The following is a 19,309-nucleotide window of genomic DNA, read 5'->3' as shown; positions in this document are numbered from 1 at the left end:
CAAGTTGGCCTTGTCTTGTTTGGTAAATGTCATTTTAGGTATTGCGTCGCCCTTGTGCTACCTTACCAAGGGCGATGCAAAACCATCATAAATATGGGCTGAAGTTTTTTTAACATCGGACTTGGCATTCTAAAATTTCTAGTTTCTATCGTTCTATTATCACTCTGAGGCTGAAAATCTATGATCTGCAGCGCTTTTTAAAAGCCTTAAAGTAAATGCATTGCAGTGGCAAGGGCTTGAAAATAGCAGCGTGCAAAGTGCTCTTGGTAACTAAGCCAGATTTGTCTGGAAGATGCCACACATGACATTGGCCAATTAGCAGCTAAATTACCATGGGGGCTGGGGGGGAATTTTGCATTAAAAGCTGAAATGCATCTATTGTTATTTATACACCACTGGACTTTCAAGGTATGTCCCCCATACCCCAAGCACAGTCAGGCCCGCTGTCCTGTCTGGAGCTATCACCGCACACAGGGTGTGGTTGCCTTTTATGTCCGTCTGCCCCGCTTAACACACTGAATCGTGCCCCCGCTGAAGCCCGGTGTTCGGGGCCTTCCTGAACCACACGCTTCCCTAATAGCCTCTGTTATGACTGCCTCGGGCCAGCGGCGATCACTCCATGAACGTGCTCAGTTGTTTAGACAACAGAATGAGAAGAGGGAAAAAGAAACGATGGGAGAGAGTGAGCGGGTGAAACAAAAGAGGTGAAAAGTAGAGAGGGATGCCAACAGTGTTTTAACAATTTCGGAAATTTCACTCACCGAGCGCCTGGGATGGGGTGCAGAGGCAGTTCCTCCTCACTGCATCGCAAAATGAACAAGGCCACACGCTTGACAGTCACTTCTCCTTCTTCCTCCGGGTACTCAGCTGCACTGCGCCTGCGTCACTGAATACGTTCAGCCCAAGAGAGCATTCACGCGACACACCCACAAATGGAAGGTGACACACTACTGTGTCGTGACGCACAGTTTGTAAAGCACTGATGTAGCGTAACCTTAGATAGTTTAGCTGGGGTCCAGTATACCCTATAGTCAGTAAACAAATGATTTCCTCTAAGATTAGCCGGTTTTATTAGGCTCTGGGACATACAAAATGAGTCTGTCCAAATCTTTTGAGTTTCCTCAGGGCTATCAGATAACAAGTTACCCCAAAGGCTCGCCAGCTCTAATTTTAACGTTCCTTTTACCCCAGTAAGCAACCTGTACCAAAACGAGACCTCTCGTTTCCAAAGTTCCCCCCTGCAGACAGAATCTAGGATCCCAGTTTCATCTTCAAACTCCAGTGCCTGCCTTGACCACCAGGCAGAAAGTTGGTAGAATTTAAATCTTGTTAAAGACCTGTTGGTCAGGGTCGCTAGAGAATCTCAGTCTATAAGGCCTGAATTACCACTGGGATCCCCACATCTGTTCAGACCTGCTGCTTTTAATGGCCGGGACAATTAATCCTGAAGACATTCTGGCGTGCCCAGGGAGTCCCAAATTGGGGCATGAGTGTTATAATATGGAATCCCCAGGGCTCTCCGGATATATAACCAGTTCCTAAGCGCTGTCTGCAGAATCTTAAATCAGACTTTTTTGTAGAATTTCTGGTCGCCAAATTTAAAAAGGAAGAACTCCTGGATCTGTGGTTGGTCGTGCAACAACGCCTGAAAAAGGCGGCCCTGCGAAGAAGAGTCCAATTTATTGGCTAATAACCTAACATTTTTAAAGTGAAAGGCATGACAATATAAAAATAAATCAGGTAGGGCCAGGCCACCTATCTTCAATCCCCTCCCTAATTTCTTCCAGGCTATCCTGGGAGATTTTGAGGCCCATATAAAGGATCCAATCTTCCCTTGCATGCTCATCATATCTTTCAGGGCAAAGGGTAATGCGATGGCATTAAAAAGGAAGGTTAATTTGGGGAGTATAGTCATTTTGACGAGATTAACTCGTCCATATAAATTCAGAGGCAGATTGCTCCATCTTGTTAGTGTTTTAGTAAACTCTTTCACAACTATCTGCCAACTGAATTTAGGAATATCATTCAGTTTTTGAGTCGGATGGATTCCCAAATACCTCATTTGATGTTTGGCCCCCTGAATGACCGTACAATTATTCCACCCCATTATTTCAGTTTTCTCCTTATTGATTTGATATCCAGAGAACCTTCCAAATTCCTCGGCCAGTTGAAATAGCCGAGAAATTGCCTCCGCATGATTGGAAGTATATAAGAGGGGATCGTCCGCATACAAAGCTGCTTTGAGCTCCAGGTCTGCTATTTTAAAGGGTCGAATTACCTGATCAGCTCTAATTGCGCAAACAAAAGGCTCAATGTAGATGTCAAACAAAAGGGGGGACAGGGGACAGCCCTGCCTGGTACCACGGAAGATTTTAAACCAATCAGACAGGCCTCCGTTAACCAGGACTTTTGCTCGTGGACTCTGGTAGAGTGATTTAATTCCCTCTATAAAAATGGAAGGAAACCCAAAACCAGCCATAGTTGCCCAAAGATATGACCAGTTTACCTGATCAAAGGCCTTGGCTGCATCTATCGCCACTATGGCTAGTGGCAGCCCCCTCTCTTCCGCGACATCGATCGCTCCTATCACCTGGAATGTTAACTCATTCAACTGCCTCCCTGGGATAAACCCTCTTTGATCAGGGTGAATAATTGATTTTATAATTTTGGCAAGTCGAGTAGCCATTATCCCAGAATAGAGCATCAGGTCCGAGTTCACTAGGGAGATAGGCCTATAGGATTCTATCTTTTTGGAGTCCTTGTTGGATTTCGCTATAAGAGTTATCGTGGCTTCAGACCATGAAGGGGGAATGCTATGGCCATGAATCAAAAGGCTGTTAAAGAGTGTGGTAAGCACAGGAACCAATGTCTCTAAACAATCTATATATACCTCGATTGATAGCTCATCTGGGCTAGCAGCTTTACCACAACTCATTTTCTTAAGTTGTTCTCTTACTTCCCCCTCCGTGATCTCACTCGCCAGATAGTTCCTATTAATTTCTGATATTTGGGGTAGATTTCTCTGGATCAGCCAGGCCTGGGCCTCCTCTAACCCAAAGCTCATATCTTCATGATATAGGCCTTTCATAAACCCCCTGGTTTCCTCCCTTATAGCCCCGTCCTCCATGATTGAAAGACCTGACTCCCTTTGAATCAACACTTCAATGTTATTCCTGGATCTCTCTGCTCTAGACTTCCAAGCCAACAGGGCCCCACATTTCTCTCCATACTCAAAGTTTTTTAATTTGCTGTCCTCCCACCTATCCTTAATGATCTTATCATCAGCAACTTTGAGTGAACTTTGTAGATCTAACAACTCCTTCTCCAGCTCCGGGATCCTCCCCCTATCTGAGACAGTAGCCAACTGTAACTCAGAATCCTTTTCTGTTATTGCTTTCAGATCGTCTGACCTTTTTTTCCTTATAGTTTTCCTCTTATGAGGCATTAATGAACTCAAGTGTCCACGTAGAAAGGCCTTAAAGGATTCCCATACTGTCTGATCCGTAGAGGAGCCAATGTTAAAGATGAAATATTCAGTGACTTTTTCTTTCACCTCTGCCTTTACTCTGTCGTCCAGGAGCAGCGTCCTATCTAGAGTCCACCTGATATCTATGGGTCTAGAACTCAATGTGAAGACTAATTCGACTACAGAGCGATCGGAAATCCCCTCTGGAGTAAGGGAAACCGAAATGATGTCTGCAAGCAAACATTGATCCGTTAAAAAATAGTCTATTCTAGAGTACTGTTTATACTTTTTACTGTAGAATGAGTAACCTCTAGTAGAACCATATTTGGATCTCCAGACATGCAGCAAATTAAAATCTTTCATAATGACTCCCAGAGCCGAGATAGATTTAGTGGGAGCGTGATACTTCACCTTAGAAGTCCGGTCTAAGGTATAATCAAAACCCAAATTAAAATCCCCCCCCTACAATCAGAGGAGCCGATGTCTCAAGTAATCCTTCCCCCAATTTCAAAAGGGGGGTAGGGTTATCCTCATTAGGGCCATAATAAACGGCATAGGTGTACGGAATGCCGCAGATCGAGAGGGCCGCCACAAGCCACCTACCTGTCTGATCAGTATCCCATTTTAGCAACCTTATCCCCCTATTTGCCCTAATAATTATCGCAACCCCCCTAGTTGTTCCCTTCTGTCTGGAGCACAATATTTCTTGCACCCACCCCAATCTCCCGAAAACAATCTTACAAGCATCTGACTCTAGGTGGGTTTCTTGTAATAAAATGATATGGGCATCTGAGTTTCTTAAAAATTCACGGACCCTGGATTGTTTTCTCCCTTCTCCTATTCCATTCACGTTCCAGGAGAGGATTTTTATACTTGTTGACCTGCTCATATCCCGGCGCCTACCTCCCACACATCCAGAGCTTTAAGTGAATAAGATATCTTCTTTACATACAAGGACGTTTTTCCCTTTTCCTTGCCACCCAGTGAACCCTCCCCACCCCGCCCCCGAGGAACACTCCCTTCATACCTGATGATGTAACCGCCTTTAGGGCCCCAGGAGGACTGCCCGTGGCTGAATTGTCCTCAAGTATACCGGCGGCAGCATGATATTACAACACCTAATATTAGAGAGGATGGTGCTTAAGATAAAACCGTACCATTTTTATAATCTATTTTTATCCCTTTAGTTTTTTTTTTTTTTTTTTTTGAAGTTGTCATTATCATGTTGTTATAGCGGTCCACCCTATGCTGTGCCTCATATTTTGCTCTTTTTTCTTACCTTCCCCCATTCTCACCTCCCCCTTTCTATTTTCTCATTGTACTGTTATTTCTGCCTCATCTGAGAAAGAAGGACATCTACATCCTCAGGTTGACTGCAGTTGTACATTTTGTTCCGCCACATGATCTTTAATAAGGCAGGAAATTTCATTTGGACTTGAGCTCTGAATTGATCTCAGTTCGGGCATCCTAGAACCCAGTTCGCACTGCCTCTGGGCTGTTCTCCCACCAATGTCTGATCTTATTAAATATGGGTTCGCCCGATGATGAAGGACAGACTGGGATAAACATCTTCCCAAAATTAACTCCTTAATACTGTAGGATTGAAAGTTCACTAGAATCTTCCTGGGAGCTTTCCTGTCTGTATGAAGCTTGAAGGGGTCCCTATGCACCCTTTGTATTTCAGACTCCAAGTCGATGTCATGCCGGTCTTTTAAGACACCATCCCTTAAAAGCTTACAGACAAAACCCTTGATATCATCCTGTTCTTCTCCTTCAGGTATTTTCAAGATTCTAAGATTGTTCCGCCGGGCTTGCGTTTCTAGTCTCTCCAAGTCCATAGCAAGGGATCTGTTCTGCAGTTTTCGGGTGTCAATATCTTTGGAGTTCACGTGGACAAATTCAGATAAAGCAGTAACTTCAGCTTCCAAATTTCCAGTCCGGGTGATAACATCGTCTAATTTGGACTCCAACAAATCAAACCGGTCATGAATAGCCTTTTGATTATTTTCTGAGATCTCAAATTTGGTCATTAGGTCCCCCCTTAAGGATTGAAACAGGGAGCCCAGCCTGTCTCCCTCTGAGCTCTCTGACTGCCTCGTACCTCCCTGAACCTGGACCAGATCTTTTGATTGAGTTAAAACCTTGCTATGGCTATGAGTATTGCCCCCCTCTCCAGATAATTGTGGTGTGGGAACCGCTACAGTCAGAGAAACCTGAGGACCCTGATGGCCCTGTAAAGCTTCCAAAGCTCATATAAAACAAGCATTTACAATGCAATAGGTTTCGCAGCATTAAAGTTTGAGTTATTGGCATTGTGTATGACAATGCGTTGCATACATTTTTTAGCAAACTTTGAATTGGTGAGCAGTGAGAGTGTGTGCAAGAGTATGCTGTTGCTCACAGCTGTTATTATTCACACAGCTCTGATGATGCAACTCACGCACGGGGCTGATGCAGTTATTATTCACACAGCTCTGATGATGCACCTCAGACACGGGCTCACAGCTGTTATTATTCACACAGCTCTGATGACGCACCTGAGCACAGGGCTGACGCAGTTATTATTCACACAGCTCTGATGATGCACCTGAGCACGGGGCTGACACAGTTATTGTTCACACAGCTCCGATGATGCACCTCAGCACTGGGCTGACGCAGTTATTATTCACACAGCTCTGATGATGCACCTCAGCACGGGGCCGCCGGCAGTTATTATTCACACAGCTCTGATGATGCATCTCAGGCACGAGGCTCACAGCTGTTATTATTCACACAGCTCTTATGATGCACCTCAGGCACGGGGCTGACGCAGTTATTATTCACACAGCTCTGATGATGCACCTCAGCACGGGGCTCACAGCTGTTATTATTCACACAGCTCTGATGATGCACCTTAGGCACGGGGCTGACAGTTATTATTCACACAGCTCTGACTATGCACCTCACGCACGGGTCTGACGCAGTTATTATTCACACATCTCTGATGATGCACCTCAGGCACGGGCTCACAGCTGTTAGGCCGACGAGTGCATGCGAGGTGGGCGAGTAGTACCACGGGTCTCGCACTATAGGAGGCACGGTTAGAGGGTAAAGAGGCTGGAAAAGACCGTGGCGTGGAATGAAAGTGGGAGGGCTCGGTAGGTGCGAAGAGAGGCTGTGGCTTGAGGGAGATGCGTTGTTGAAGTATGCGCACTGTGCACAAGGAGGCTGGCATAATGTGTGAGAGAGATGGGCTGTCGGTGCCAGTTATATTCGGGGGGTGGTGAATGGCTTGCGATGCATTTGCGGAGGGTGGAGCTCGTAGTGTGGGTGGAATAGCAGAGGGGCGGGCTATGCTGTGGCTTGGGGGCAGGCATTTTTAGGAATATGTGAAGCGCTGTGGTTAGAGGGGGGGCGGTTTGGTTTGTTGATGTGTGAGCGCTAAGGAGATGGGTGTCTTGTGTAAGGAGGTGAACAACGCAGAAAGCTTGCAGCTTCCGTGTGAGAATGCCTGTCACGCCATGGAAAGGGAGAGAGGGCGGGAAAAGACAAGGAGTGATGGAGTACTAGTAAGACGCCCCTAGAGGAGTCCTCTGGGAAGCTGTGAGAGTTTTGAGAAGGTAAACAGCCACTCCCCTTACAGTCCCATCGAAGCGTGCAGCCAGTGCCTGCTGGCGTTGTACATTTCCACTGTCCATCCTATGCAGCACCCGTACCGCGCCCCCTGGATCACCAACCATATTACCGGCGCAGCTGTAGCAGTGCACCCTTAACGCGAACGTATACGTTATGCCTGATTCACGTAACATAATTCTATCGAGAGGGGTAGTTCCCCGGTGTAGTGCTTTACTTTAACAAAAGTAACGTTTGGGGCGAGATGCGGAGGTATACCGGCATTAACCCCTCAGCAACACTTGCTAAAAAGTCCACTTTTAAAACCCAAGCATGGCGCATGCAGGCAGGAATGCTATTTTTTACGGGAAGGAGGAAACAAAGTGGCGACTATTATATAATATATCATTACTTTTTCAATAGCGCGGCGAACTCTTCATCCACTACCTTTCCGACAACTAGAGTCCCAAAGTGTCCAAGGATATTCTCAAAAAGCTAGGATAAATCGAAGTGCGCTCTCTGTCATCTTGCACAGGCACGCCCCTCTCCAGCGTTATGCTGCTCGGCATGGTTTTCTCTTTTGGGGAGGGGGCGTGAACCACTGCCCCGCCCCCCTCCCAAACACAGAGTCCCCCATGACACCCTGCATACTTTCAAAGTGCATGAACGGGCGACCACTAGCCTGAATGCCGCAATCATTAATGATGTCCCCCCAGCATACCTTGAATAAGTTGTTTACCTCCCCTGTCCCATCCCGCTGCAGCTGCCCCGGCCAACATACGCCATCCCTCAGCCTGCACGCCGCACTCTCCCCATTCACCAACACCCTGTGGGAACAATCCAAAGAGACGTAGACCCCCCGAGCTCACGGCGGGGTTATTTGTGCCTTACCGTGCCGCCCTCACTAAAGGCTCGAGGAGCGACGATGTCCCAGAGTTCAATCAAAATGCCAGGGACACGATGCAACGGAAATGCAAAAACAATAAAACAAGTGCCGGTTGGCGGTAATACAGCCAATAGCAAGGTTAGGGCGCGAAACCGAAACCACGGTTGTAGCGCAGGAGACGCCGTCGTCGTGCGTGTGCACGTCGGCTGTCCCTGCGCAAGCTGCGATGAGAAGACACGCCGAGACTAGGTAAGGGATGTGTGTGTGTGTAAGCGCCGGGCTGTTCTGTATGTATGTGTGTGTGTGTGCATGCGTGTGTGTATGCGCGGCTGCGGGGGGGTTCTCTATGTGTGAGTGTGTATGCGTGGCGGCGGGGGGGTTCTCTATGTGTGTGTATGCGCGGCAGCGGGGGGGTCTGTATGTGTGTGTGCGTTTCTGCTTCCAAGGAGCCATGGGAGACAGGAAGCGCGTGTGACATGATCCGTTTACGCGCGCGTGCACTCTCCTGTTTTCTATTAAAGGGAGCGTCTTTGAAGAAGAAAAGTCGCCTCCAAGGTGGAGAAGAAAGTTGCCTCAACTAAAGAACAATCCAAGATGGAGAACCAGAATCAGACTCCAACTTGGTGTTTTTTTCCAGTAGTCTTGTAAAACAGATGAAGGTTTGCAAATATAACTCCCAGCAGTCTGAGTTTTGTGTAACTGTCACCTTTAGGCTGGTCTAGATTGGATTAGGGTCCTTTGAGGCACATTTCCATTTATCATTTATTATATCTAATATCATTACGTGGAAGTATCTGTTTTTTTCTACTCACTGTGAAATGTCAATAAAAGTGTCAAACAGGAGATACTAGAATGTTGCACCTAAGTTTACCAAGCACATAGAAATGTCAGAGATAAGGAAATTAGCAACTACTCCATTACCTGAAATTATCTCTGCATCCATTGTCATGTGTAGTTTTCAACGGTTTTTCAAGTAAATAAAGCATAAAAAACGTTTAAGATTATTTTTTTTTAAAAGTGATTCGTAGGTAGTACATACAATAACAATTTCTCACACACTATCAGCCTATCCCACCTCTACCGGCATTCTCCGGAAAAGGGTATCGAAAGAGAAAAGGGGCAAACATATCACTGTCGAGAACAGTTAAACGTAGTGGTCATGTTTGCATGATGATACCAATACCTGTTTACTTGAAGTCAAAGAGGGTAGGGAACTTAGTGGAATGAATTAAGTACTTTTGTTTTTAACCTTTTGATATTCATGCAATTTATTCCGGTTCAAACAAAAACCTAAATACCTGTAAAGTAAACTGTGGTCTTATAAGACAGTGTACTTGGCATAAATAAACGAAAAGAAGCAGATATTTACCCTGTCAGTTATCATTATTTACTTTTGTTTATATTAAAAGTAACATGCCTATGCCTAACTTATCACAGTATAGGGTACTCTTCACAATAGAAACATTGCATCAAAAGGAGATGAATGTTTGATAGTCAAGTCCATATTTTAAGAAGTTCTTAGACTATCTCTATTCTGCAACTAGACCGCTGTTTGTCCACTACAAATCGGGCGGACATCTTGCACATTTTGCCACTCTTGCTTAAACATATTGGAGAAGTGGCGTCTCAAAGTTGCGAGCTAATACATAGTAGTCACACACTTGATTACTTTTATCGAGATAACACCTGGTCTATGGAATTTATCGGTACCATGTGAAACAAAGACTGCAGAGATCTTGGTTGCAAAAATATAAGACATTCAAAATATATAGACTGCCAAAATCCCAAACTTTCAGAAGTATTTCTCTACCGAAGTTAGATTATGTATAGTGGATTACGTTTATGCTTATTCAAGATGGTGTTGCCTATAGTTTAGTTTTGGAAAATTCCACAAAAAGATTCGGTTTTAGCATGCATTGGTACCGGGTTAGTTAACCATTCTCCGTCCAGTCTTGTGTGGTTGTGGGACGTGCTTGATTATAGTTTATAGTATAAATGGATTATTTTCCAGGGAGATATTTATGCAAGGCTGAGAATTTGACAGTCTAAATCGGAGTCTGTTTATGCAAAAGAGATTCTTGCAGTCTAATTTTGCTTGCTAGGAATTAATCCTGGCCCTGAGAGTTTTGACAAAATCTCTTCGAGCATAGTTTATCTTTTTAAAAGGTTATTGAACACTCAGACTGGAAAAAATTGTATCGCTTCCATAGAGACAAAACATCTAATTTCCCTTCCTTTCTCATAGATTGTTATTTTCCATCCTCCTCCGTCCTTTCGTTAAACTCTTGGGGATGGTTCTGAGTGCGAGTCATTCAAGGGGAAAGCATTTCTTTAGCTACTTTAATGAGTATTTGTGCTTTAAATGTTTGCCAGATGTTTCTAGGGGGACTCTTTGTGATGGCGAAGTTCCTTCAAGGCTAAGACTTTACGCCAAAGGTGCAAAGCATTTTACCCTCATCGATTAGGTTCTTTGCTACAGTGTCCCTTTGCCTGGAATCAACATTGAGGAAAGGGTGGTGTTTAAATTGTTTGTAGAGTTATCCGATGCTTAATTTGTGCAGGTGGTTGCAGGTTGTGGGTAGGCTGGCACTTTGTTTTTTGAGGACCAGAAGTCATTCTTCATCATCAAACACTCACCCAAAGCAAGATGGAGAAAGGCTGACATTGGAGATAGAACGAGAAAGCAAGAACTATGATAAGTGACGGAGAGGGAAAGCGGGGACACAAAGGAACCAGCAAGCGGGAGATAAGGATGCAAAGTGTAGAGGGTGGGAGGTGTGCGATGAAATCAAGACTAGGCAAGCTCGGTATTGGGCAAAGCTGCTAGTGGACTCCGAAGAAAACTTTGGGCCCCACAATTACTTTTTGTTTTTATGTACCAGTTCAGCATTGGAAGTGGTTTCTCTGCTATTGGAAAAAGGCAAAACTAATAAACATTGTTTGGGTGTTGGTCATAAAATTATTGGTAAGTCAATGGCCATTCTAAGACTATCCAGATCGATTTTCTGTGGATTGTTCTTTATTGTGCTTTGGCTTAATCGATTCTGTCAGATTGACACATGAAATCTTTACAGTTACACCATGGTGAACATTTTGCATTTTCAGTATTTGAAACTGTGCAAGGACGTGGATGGCCGAACCGATCAGGAATGCCCTCTTCAAATTTGCATTACTCTAAAAATTCTAGGTTTAACAGATGCATCATGTAAGGTTAAGGGCTAAATATGTTCTTGGGCTTTTATGTATTCGTGTTATATTTGTCATCCATGTTGAGCACGTCGCACTGCTGTGGCTACTAAATATGCTGGAAACCAGGTGCAACAGAAAGCGGGGAGCCAACAATTACAGGTAAGTCGTTCTTCCTTTTTCACTGTTGTTTACACGCATGCTCTTGCAGTTGTTGCCAATGTGTCTCCATCTCACAGCATATAAAAAGAAAACATAACCGAGAATGGTAATTAAGGTATTGTTTTTAACAATCATATTTTTATTTGCATCACTGAAAATGGGTACCTCCGGTATTATAGCAACTCTTCATAGCTGCCAAGGTTTCAGATTGCCATGTGTGACATTTCCATAATTTCAATGTAATTATGAGTGACATTACTATGAGTGACACTTTATCACAAGCAAAAGCAAGCAATGAAGGTGAGAGAAACATATAAATTACACACATTTGAGCAACTATAAACCCAACGATTTTAAAACTGCCTCAAAGCAAGCGCCGGAAATGAAACGGCACAACCTGCACTTGTGTGTCGAGGGCAGGAAGTTGAACACAGGTGTCGACCTTCCTGGAATTTAACACAGCCAGCACTGGACGGCAGCAGAAATTCATCGAGACAATTCTGTCGATAAAGGTACCAGAAAGTTAAAAGCAACTATTTGCCATATATATTAATGGGGAACAGGTACCAGTGCTGGCACTGCACGCTAGTGCTACTGAGGGCCCTAATACACGGATCTTCTCTGCTGACTTAATTGATGACAGCTGCCTAAATATCACTAATTAATTCCTTGTAGGTTGTTTTTAATACAGATTAGATCATAAATGAGAGAGTCAGTAGTCGGAGGACTCGCAAGCCGCCGCAGACAACAAGGGCATTAGCAAGCCTCGGGAGAGTGAGTATGGCGCACTAGTGCAATCAGGACGCTGTAACTTTCTGAATACAGTTGCCTTCAGCAATGCACTGCTCAAGCCGAATACAAATCATTAGCGAGCCGTGAGTGGTGTCCGCCATGGTCAGCGCACCGCAACCTGCCCTGCCCAGCCCCAGATTACATTAACAGACTGTCACAAAGAAAATTAATACTTAACTGCGACGGTGGCCGCGCTGACAGTAATGTGTTGGATGGCACCAGTATTGTGATCCTGCGCTAGCGCCATTCAGTGAAAGCACATGTGTAGGCCAAGCAGAGTGAGAGAGAGACACTCCAGGCTGCATTCACTTTGTTTTGAGGCGAGCGGCAATTATTTGCACAGGCTGCCTCATCATGGCCTAAACACTCCGCAATGATTCTGAGGCTGAGCAGCTTCGTGAAGAGGCTGGTGTCCTCCTTTGTGCTCAGCAACTTCACAACACATGACTACACGTACGGCATTGGCAGCTGCCTGGCCATTTATTACTTACTTCTATCTCTGTGTCACAGTCACACTGCCGGCGGTGAGCCACACGGGGTCTCCAGACTCTCCCGCAACCATCTCTGGAGGATCACGATGCCTGAGGCGCGGCCCATTGCTGAGACTGTAGTGACAGCAGTCACCTGTGAGGGTCGCGCCCGGGTCTTCCCTCTGTATTGTCAGTGAAAGGAACTTTATGTAAATGACTCATTTAGCTAGTTCGGATGAATAACATCGTCAGAATTAGTCATTTTGGGCTTGGAACACCCCTGCACAGCTGGGATGCGGAAGATAGCAGGGCTCGTGACTGGAGAGGGCGTGTGGGAGGGATCATCACGAGCTGGTGCTCGCGCCACCTGCTATCCTCGGCCCAGTTTCGATCTTCAGACGCAAGAATCTATTAACGTCTACGAAACTATAAATTAATATTAGCCAAAAGCGTTATTGTGATCAGTCTTCAACAAACGACACAGAATCCTCCAGTAAGGAAGCCGTACATTGAAATAACACTTATTGTTTCAACTTTCGAATGCATATAATGGTACCAGATATTATGTAACGTCACCTAGCCAGCTTGTCTCGAGTTTGTCACATTTCTAGGTGAATCGGCTCCCGCACGCCGGTTACAACACGAGAGGTTTTAGGCGTCAGGTAAGTCCTAGCTCTACGTGCGTAAGCGCAGAACTTCCCTTTTCCCTGGACTACAGTTCCCATGGTGCCTGTGTCTGAGAAAGTGAAAATAAACGTTCCTGTTTGTGTTTCCCTGATCAGCGCGTGTCTCCTCCCAACCTCCGGCCTCACCTCGTTCTAGGCAGCTGCGGGCAGTGTCTGCGCTTCTGTGGGTTCATAAATCCCGGTTCCTGATGGTATTTCAGGATATGAGGCAAGGAGTGGCTCAGGACTGGGCGGCCTCGTTACCACCGGGGCACTCATGCAACTAATCACAGTGCGCAGACGGTGCGAGGCGGGGAGAACGGTGGACCATGGGAGGCTATATGCAGGTCTAATAGTGCGCGCGCCTCCGTCCGTCCATGCCAGCGGCAGTCTGTGAAACCGAGGGCGCAGATGGAGGTGACCGGCGGGTCTAGCCAGATCACTGGAGGGGGAAAGGAGCAGCTGACAGGGGAGGCAGTAAGTGCCGGGGTGTTCTGTATGTATGTGTGTGCATGCGTGTGTGTATGCGCGGCGGAGGGGGGGGAGGGCGTTCTCGTGTGTGTGTGTGCGTGCGCGGCGGGTGGGGGGGTTGGGGGGGTTCTCTATGTGTGTGTATGCGCGGCGGGGGGAGGGAGGGGTCTGTATGTGTGTGTGCATGCGTTTCTGCTTCCAAGGAGCCATGGGAGACAGGAAGCGCGCGCGACCTGATCCCAGTTCCAAGGTTGCGCGTGCACATCACTTGTCTCCTGTCTCCCTTCACTCCTTGAAAGCAGAAACGATTGCAAAAGGTTTCGCTGCGACGATCGCTTCGCGATCAGTTCGCAGGTGCGAAACCTAATGAGAAGGATGTGAGGGGTGTGAGGGAGGAGGGAGGGGACTAGCTGTAACTGACTGCCCGACCTGGGGCTCAATAGTTGGAGTTTCGACTGACTCGACTCCCCCACTTCCGGCTTCCAACAGGCCCTCCAGAGGCGCAAAATGATTTTCCAAAGGGAACGGGAGAGCCCCGGTCCCATAAGCAGCCATGGCTGTATCCAACTGCGCTTCAGAACCCGCTGCTTGCTCCATTAATTTAAAGTAGGTTTTAAGTGAAGGGGTGTTTTTTGGGGGGAGTTGAGCTACTTTCAACCCCTTGGCTTTTTTAATGGTCCCTGTCTTTTTTTCCCCTTTGCCGGGGGTTAATGGCATAGGCCGCTCCCTTTCTATTGAGTCCAACACTCCCTTCGATCTCAGCTCCTGCTGTGATCTGAGCTGATATCTGTTCCTGCGTCTCCTTGGCGGGGAAAGTGATGCAGTTTCCAGCTCTCTCTGTTCCCGCGTAGAGTTATTAATAACAGGAGCAACACCCGAGGTAAGGATAGGGGGAGAACAATGATTGGGGATCGCGACTAGAGGAGGAACGGATTTATCAGCTAATTTCTGCCTCTGCGCCTGTTCTCGGCACTGCTCTACCTCCCCCTCACTTGTGGGGTTGACCGGAACCACAGCTGCCAACTCCAGATCCATGCAATCTTGCTTCACCACTAACCCCGCCTTAAAGCGCCTTACCGCTGATATGTGCGTTGATAGACCACCAAAGTAAGGAGAGTAGCAAATGTCCTTGCAGACTGGCCCCCGGAGCTGGAGTATCACCAAAACCGAGCGGGTTCGAAACCCACAAACTCGTCCTGCGTTCTCCAAATCGTCCTTCCTCCGTCTTCCCCTTGAAATTCATACGCATTTCACTTGCCCCTGAATCCCGGGTCCTAGCGCCGCAACTGCCTCCACTGAGGGGGAACAGGGAGTGTAATCCCAGAGCCAAAGCCGGAACTGAGCCCAAACCTCGGGGAAACGAAAAAAGAAAAAACTAGCAAATTAGATTAACAGCGTCTGCTCGTAACCTCTAAGCAGCGCCATTGCACTCTTACCGCAACGATTGCCGAATCACGCGTCCTGGTTTCCCGTAGTTCGCCTCCTCATTTCAGCCGACCGAGCAGTCTTCCAGAGCCTCTGCGTTCAGCCTGCCGCCATGTTCCTCCTGGCTCCGCCCCGTTTGCTTGCCATAAGTTATTTCTAAACACAGCGCCTCCCCCGGAGGTTAGCGACCCTCCTTTACATGTTAGCGCCCAGTGCGGCCGCACCGGTTGCACTGCCTAAAGCCGGCCCTGTCCTCGGGCTACTCTTTACATGTCAGTGACATGTGGAACCACAGCAAAGAACTTAAAACGTTATAGACCTTCAACCTTTAGATAATACAGATATCAGAAGCCATGGATCCTGTCAGAGCAGATTTATTAACAAAAAGTTCAATGTACATTTGTGTGATTAAGTTAACATAACCAGGCCGCAAAAATACATCTGCCTTTCTCATTTTGAATTGACAGCTGATCTGTCTTTTAAAAATGCTATGGAAAGTTTTCTGTGTGCATGTGTTTCTCTCTACAGTGCCTTTTTGTTTTATAAAAGAGTTAAAATGGGATTTGTTTTTAAGAAAAGCTTCATGCATTGTGACTCTCGTGCTTCGAAGTAAGCCATGCTGGAGATTTTGTTAGTAATGTTGCAAATAATCAAGGTAGTTGCTGCCTGCAGCCACAACTGTTGTAATAAGGCTCAGACACAGCGTTAGGTGTTAAACTTATTTATTTCTTATTAGAGCGCCGGGGCTGACTTCCTCCAGCTTAAGCGCCAGAGAACAATGACCCCGCCTACCACGTCCTGTGACGTGGTTCCTGTTCCGCTAAAGGAACACTAGAGCGCTACCACATCTCCCCCCTTTATGCACCATAACCAAATGTACAAAGTCTTACTTCCAGTCCATTTCATAGTCCTTAAATCTCTCTGGTACCTTAATTCTCCTCCCTGCTCGAGTCTCCACTCTCTCATTCTTTCTCTCATCTCCCGTCGTCTCGTTTTCTCTTCTTTCTCTCGTCCCTTCTACTTCCACATCCTTCGTCATCCTTTCACTTCCTTCTTCTCCTCTGCTTCTTCCTCCCGTCGTTTCACTCCGCTCTCTTTCTGTACCTGCCCTTAGTCCTTCTATTCCTATCTCATTCCTTCCTGTCCTTTCTTCACTTTCGCTTTCTCCTTCTTCCAAGACATCCTCTGTTCCTTCTTCCACATCATCTTCCCATTTCAGTATCTTGCTGCATTTAGCCATTCTGTCCATTGACCAAATCTTACCATCGCTCAAGAGAGCCGATCTGGCGTAGGGTTCCACCACTTTAAGGGGAGGTGAGAACTTGCTCTCTCCCTGTCTCTTCATGATGGCCAACTTCACCCTTACCCAATCACCTTTGTCCAGTTCTGTGCTGCGAGTGTTCCGTCTTCTGTTGTAGTGGGACGTGTAGACTTCCTGAGCTCTCTCCAAATTTTTCCTGACCACCGCCGGTGACCACTTGCTCTGGACAATCAACTTCCTCCACGCTGCATTGTCCTTGGTGAACGCTTCTCTGCCTCTTAAGATTTTGAAGGGGTTGTAGCCTGTGCTACCCGGTGTGATCCGGTATGCCCAAATCATCTTCTCCAGCTCCCTTTCCCAATCCATTCCATCTTCAATGGCTGCCTGTATGGTGCCCATGATCACCCTATTGAAACGTTCCACTTGGCCGTTCCCCGCCGGGTGGTAGATCGGGGTGTGCTTCACTTCGATTCCGTTTCTTTTGGTGAAGGCTGTCCATTTTTCCGAAGTGAACTGGGGTCCATTGTCGCAGGTGATGATCTTTGGAATTCCTTCGCTGACAAACGTGGTGCGCAAAAACTTTATCACGGCTTCAGTGTCCACTCGCTCCAAGATTTGTATCTCGGCCCATTTAGAATACCTATCGATGGCAACTACCACATACTTTTGAGTGCCTTCCTTGTTCAGGACTGGCCCCATTATGTCCACCGACAACATCTCCCACGGCCCATCTGGAATCGGAAACCTTCCCAGCGGTGGTCTCAGCATGCTCTGAGCTTTGTCCGACTTTGCACAAGACTCGCAAGATCGCACATGTCTTTCCACCTGCGCGTCGATGGCAGGCCACCAGTATGCTTGCCTGGCCAAGGCTTTCGTTTTTGTGATTCCCTGGTGCCCTTCATGTAGCAAGGACATCAGTCGTTCCAACAAGTCTCTGGGCGGTACTACCTTGTCCCCTCGGAGTAAGAACGTTGGATTTTCAGCCAAGGACAGTTCCTCTCGGACTTCCCAGTACCTCTTCAGTTCCTCCTTTAAGTGTCTTTTCTCTGGCCAGCCGTGGACTACATAACCTTTTACAGCTACTAAGTCTGTATCTACACCGTAGGCCTCCTCCCATTCCTGGGCGCTTATCACCTCTTCAGTGTCCTGGATGGTGGCTACCACGTACCCATCCCATTCTTGTCTGTCCTCGTTCCGTGCTTCTTCCATGGCAGCTGCCCTACTTAGGAAGTCGGCAACTTTGTTCTGTGGTCCAGGGATGTGCTCGACTTCATAAACATAGTCCAATAGCCGTAGAGTCATCTTGGCTATCCTGGGTGTAGCGTGGTCATGTCCGCTGGATGTTAGCACGCGAACCAATGGCTTGTGGTCAGTTCTCACGAGGAACTTGGCGCCCCACAGGTATTGTCTAAACTTCTCGACCGCCCAGACCACTGCCAGCATTTCTTTCTCCACCACACTGAACTTCTCCTCATTGGGTGAGAGCGAGCGGGAGGCGAAGCTGACAGTCGACATCTCTCCTGACTCCCCTTTCTGCATCAGTACAGCTCCCAAGCCTCGATCGCTGGCGTCTGTGGTGAGAATAGACTCCGCTTTGGGGTCGAATCCTTTGAGGGGAATGGCTGTTCCCATTTCCAGCTTGAGCGCGTCAAACTCGGTCTGCTCTTCCTTCCCCCATTGGAACCGGTTCTTTTCCTTGAGCAGCTGTCGTATGTGGTGTGTCTTTGTAGCGAAATGAGGAATGAATTTGCTGTAGTACTCGGCCATTCCTAGGAATGACCGAACATCCTCTTTCTTTTCCGGGGTGGGTGCTTCCATGATGGCTCTCATGTTTGTTTTCTTCGGCGTTATCCCTTGCCCGCTCACCTCATGTCCGAGGTATGTGACTGACTGGACGCCTAGATTGCATTTGGTCCATTCGGCGGTCAACCCACTGTCCTGCAGCTTCTGTAGTACTTTGTGAAGTTTCACATTGTGTTCTTGCCTCGACTTCCCCATCACCAGAATGTCATCTTGAAAGAAGAGGACGTCTTTCAGGTCTTTCAGGAGCTTGTGCATGATTTTCTGGAATACAGCAGCGGCTGAAGCTAGGCCGAAGGGCATCCTCACGAACTCATAGCACCCGAATGGCGTGATGAACGACGTGAGGTGGGTGCACGACGGATGGAGTTTGACCTGATGGTAGGCCGACGAGAGGTCCACTGTGGAGAACCATGCGACGTCCTTCGTTTTCGCCAGCATTTCACTGATGCGTGGTAGAGGGAATTTGTCTATGACAATGTTTTTGTTTAACTCTCTTAAGTCCACGCAGAGACGTACCTTGCCATTGGGTTTTTGGGCTACAACCAGGGGCGACAACCACTCTGCGCTCTCTATTGCCCTTATGACTCCCTCTTTTTCTAACCTTTCCAGTTCTGTTTGTACCGCCTCCCTGCTGCGGAACGGGATGTTCCTCACTTTGTGGACGACTGGTACTGCCCCTTCTTTCAGCTTGATGAGGTGCGTGTACTTTCCCAGCTCACCTATCTGCCCGTTGAATACCTTGGGATATGTCTTCCGCCACAGCTGTACGTCTTCCTTGATTTCCATATCCATGAGCAGGATTTTCTCTATGCCTCCTGGGTTGAGCTGGATCCCCAAGGCTCCCTGGTCCTTCCAACTCAGTACGGAAGGGCCTCTCTCTGCAACGTACAGCTTGCACTGCGCATGGCGGCCTCTAAATTCAAACAAGAGCGGGCAGTAGCCTAGCATGGGGATCTTTTGTCCAGTGTACGTTACCGGTCTCACATCCATGGGTAGGAGTGCTCCTTTGATCCTTGATGCGAAGTTGTCTTCCCACACCTGCCTCTGGACGATCGAGATGGGCGCTCCACTGTCCGCGATCATCTCCAAGGGTATTCCTCCTATGTGCATATCCAGCCTGGGCTTGTCTGA

The 19,309-nt window shown here is 47.2% G+C and overlaps 1 long non-coding RNA gene across 2 annotated transcripts in view; it reads right to left on the bottom strand.

Annotated features, from left to right (window-relative positions):
* The window catches only part of LOC144754143 (uncharacterized), a 213,515-nt gene extending 198,098 nt beyond the window's left edge, over positions 1-15,417 (bottom strand). The window contains exon 1 of one of the 2 annotated variants that reach the window (XR_013594671.1): positions 15,126-15,417. This is a non-coding gene — a long non-coding RNA (uncharacterized LOC144754143). The other variant, XR_013594672.1, reaches the window with a different exon arrangement.
* Positions 15,418-19,309: the final 3,892 nt, after the last annotated feature.

This window comes from Lissotriton helveticus, chromosome 5_1 (assembly GCF_964261635.1).
Source record: "Lissotriton helveticus chromosome 5_1, aLisHel1.1, whole genome shotgun sequence".
In the NCBI taxonomy this organism is placed as follows: Eukaryota; Metazoa; Chordata; class Amphibia; order Caudata; family Salamandridae; genus Lissotriton; species Lissotriton helveticus.
This window is presented reverse-complemented; position numbering and strand designations above follow the sequence as displayed.